Below are 4,175 nucleotides of genomic sequence, written 5' to 3' on the forward strand. Positions count from 1 at the left end.
ACAACCAAAGGAGGAGCTGGTTCTTTGAGAAAATCAACAAGATAGATAAACCCTTAGCCAGACTCACTAGAGGGCACAGGGACAGCATCCTAATTAACAAAATCAGAAATGAAAGAGGAAAATAACAACAGATCCTGAAGAAATCCAAAACACCATGAGATCCTTCTACAAAAGGCTATACTCAACAAAACTGGAAAACATGGATGAAATGGACAAATTTCTAGACAGTTACCAGGTACCAAAGTTAAATCAGGATTGAGTTAATGATCTAAACAGTCCCATATCCCCTACAGAACTAGAAGCATTCATTAATAGTCTCAACCAAAAAAAGCCCAGGACCTGATGGGTTTAGTGAAGAGTTCTATCAGACCTTCAAAGAAGATCTAATTCTAGTTCTGCACAAAATATTCAACAAAATAGAAATAAAAGGTACTTTACCCAATTCATTCTTTGAAGCCACAATTACTCTGATACCTAAACCACAGAAAGATCCAACAATGATAGAGAACTTCAGACCAATTTCCCTTATGAATCTCGATGCAAAAATCCTCAATAAAATTCTCTCTAACCGAATCCAAGAACACATTAAAACAGTCATCCATCCTGACCAAGGAGGTTTTATTCCANGGATGCAGGGATGGTTTAATATACGGAAATATATCAACTTAATCCATTATATAAACAAACTCAAAGACAAAAACCACATGATCATCTCCTTAGACACAGAGAAAGCACTTGAAAAAAATCCAACATCCATTAATGATAAAAGTCTTGGAAAGATCAGGAATTCATGCCCATAATTAACATGATAAAATCAATCTACAGTAAACCAGTAGCCAACATCAAAGTAAATGGTGAGAAGCTGGAAGCAATCCCACTAAAATCAGGGACTAGACAAGGCTGTCCACTTTCTTCCTACATTTTCAACATTGTACTTGAAGTCCTAGCCAGAGCAATTCAACAACAAAATGAGATCAAGGGGATACAAATTGGAAAGGAAAAAGTCAAAATATCAGTTTTTGCAGATGATATTATAGTATATATAAGTGACCCTAAAAATTCCACCAGAGAACTCCTAAACCTGATAAACAGTGTCGATGAAGTTGCTGGATATAAAATTAACTCAAACAAGTCAATGGCCTTTCTCTACACAAAGAATAAACAAGCTGAGAAAGAAATTAGGGGTACAACACCCTTCTCAATATTCACAAGTAATATAAAATGCCTTGGTGTGACTCCAACTAAGGAAGTGAAAGATCTGTATGACAAGAACTTCAAGTCTCTGAAGAAAGAAATTAAAGAAGATCTCAGAAGATGGAATGATCTCCCATGCTCATGGATTGGCACGATCAACATAGTAAAAATGGCTATTTTGCCAAAAGCAATCAACACATTCAATACAATCCCCATCAAAATTCCAACTCATTGCTTCAACGAATTAGAAAGAGCCATCTGCAAATTCATCTGGAATAACAAAAAACCTAGGATAGCAAAAACTCTTCTCAAGGATAAAAGAACCTCTGGTGGAATTACCATGCCTGACCTAAATCTGTACTACAGAGCAATTGTGATAAAAACTGCATGGTACTGGTATAGCGACAAACAAGTAGACCAATGGATTAGAATTGAAGACCCAGAAATAAACCCACACACCCATGGTCACTTGATCTTTGACAAGGGAGCTAAAACCATCCAGTGGAAAAAAGACAGCATTTTCAACAAATGGTTCTGCACAACTGGTTGTTATCATGTAGAAGAGTGTGAATTGATCCATTCCTATCTCCTTGTACTATGGTCAAATCTAAGTGGATCAAGGAACTCCACATAAAACCAGTGACAGTGAAACTTATAGAGGAGAAAGTGGGGAAAAGCCCCGAAGATATGGGCACAGGGGAAAAATTCTTGAATAGAACAGCAAGAGCTTGTGCTGTAAGATCAAGAATTTACAAATGTGACCTCATAAAATTGCAAAGCTTCTGTAATGCAAAGGATACCATCAATAAGACAAAAAGGCCACCAAAAGACTGGGAAAGGAACTTTACCTATCCTAAATCAGAGAGGGGACTAATATCTAATATATATAAAGAACACAAGAAGGTGGACTCCTGAAAATCAGATACCCCCATTAAAAATGGGGGTCAGAGCTAAACGAAGAATTCTCACGAAAGGAATACCAAATGGTTGAGAAGAATGTGAAAAAATGTTTAGCATCCTTAATCATCAGGGACATGCAAATCAAAACAGCTCCTAGATTCTATCTCACACCAGTCAGAATGGCTAAGATCAAAAATTCAGGTGACAGCAGATGCTGGCGAGGATGTGGAGAAAGAGGAATACTCCTCCATTACTGGTGGGATTCCAAGCTTGTGCAACCACTCTGGAAATCAGTCAGGAGTTTCCTCAGAAAATTGGACATAGTACTACAAGAGGATCCCACAATACCTCTCCTGGGCATATATCCAGAAGATGTTCCAACTGGTAAGAAAGACACATGCTCCACTATATTCATAGAAGCCTTATTTAAATACCCAGAAGCTGGCAAAAACCCAGATGCCCCTGAACAGAGGAAAGGATACAGAAAATGTGGTACATTTACACAACGGAGTACTACTCAGCTATTAAAAAGAATGAATTTATGAAATTCCTAGGCAAATTGTTGTACCTGGAGGGCATCATCCTGAGTGAGGTAACCCAATCACAAAAGAATTCACATGATTTGTATTCACTGATAAGTGCATATTAGCCCAGAAACTTAGAATACCCAAGATACAAGATACAAAGCACGTGAAACTCAAGAAGAACGAAGACCAAAGTGTGGACACTTTACTCCTTCTTAGAATTGGGAACAAAACACCCATGGAAGGAGTTACAGAGACAAAGTTTGAAGCTGACAAAAAAGGATGGACCATCTAGAGACTACCATATTTGGGGATCCATCCCATAATCAGCCGCCAAATGCAAACACCATTGCATACACTAGCAAGATTTTGCTGAAAGGATCCTGATATAGCTGTCTCTTGTGAGACTGTGCTGGGGTCTAGGAAACATAAAAGTGGATGATCACAGTCAGCTGTTGGATGGATCACAGGGCTCCCAAAGGAGGAGCTAGAGAAAGTATCCAAGGAGTTAAAGAGATCTGCAACCCTATAGGTGGAACAACAATATGAATTAACCAGTACCCCCTGGAGCTCATGTCTCTAGCTGCATATATATCAGAAGATGGCCTAGCCGGCCATCAGTGGAAAGTGAGGCCCATTTGTCAGGCAAACTTTATATGCCTCAGTACAGGGGAACACCAGTGCCAAGAAGTGGGAGTGGGTGGGTAGGGGAGTGGGGGGGGAGGGTATGAGGGACTTTTGGAATAGTATTGGAAATGTAAATGAGGAAACTACTCAATAAAAAAATTTAAAAAGATGAGTAGATGAAGGAATCTGAGATTGACAGCATTTCATTCATGTTCAGAGAAGTTTGTGGTTCAATTTCTGAGTGTTTCTGATGTTAGTAATAAAATGACTTAAGCTTAAAAAAAAAGAAAAACTATGGGATTTGATAAATTCACCTAAAAGGAAATAACTGCTCAAGTGAAAATGTGTCCCACTGGGGAAATGCTGATAACTTTGTCTGATTCCATTGCACTATTTCTTCTAATTTAATGAAAAAAAGTTTATGGATCAAGGGCTAAACTCATCCCAGGGATAAACTGAGAAAGATTAGCCAGCTTCCTGGGTTGTTACATTAGTCTTCCTGGGTCACAGCTTAGCAACATCCCCAGGTAAAGGATGAAAAAGAATCCCAGTATAGCAGGGTCAGTGGTGCACAGTCACAGAAGCATCTGAGCCTTTTCTGAGACTTCACACAAAGCAGCCTTAGGCATTATACTACAGTCACTGTTGCAGCTGAGAGGCAACTGATAGCCCCACACTGCAGAAGTATTAATTCATGAAGCAGTCTCCCTTGGCAATTGACTGCTGTTTACCCTGGAGGTGGCCATGGCTGTCACATGATAAACATAGCATTTGAGACACTATCAGAGGAAATCCTCAAGGATAAAGGCAGGCAGTAGTTGGTAGAGTGTGGTAGGGTCAGCAGCAGGTGTTACCACAACCCCCTTTACTGCTTACTTAGCCTTCATCCTCATCTGGGTTTCCTTTAATATCTCTCACTGACTAATTCCT

Source organism: Mus caroli, unplaced genomic scaffold, assembly GCF_900094665.2.
Source record: "Mus caroli unplaced genomic scaffold, CAROLI_EIJ_v1.1 scaffold_8497_1, whole genome shotgun sequence".
NCBI lineage: Eukaryota > Metazoa > Chordata > Mammalia > Rodentia > Muridae > Mus > Mus caroli.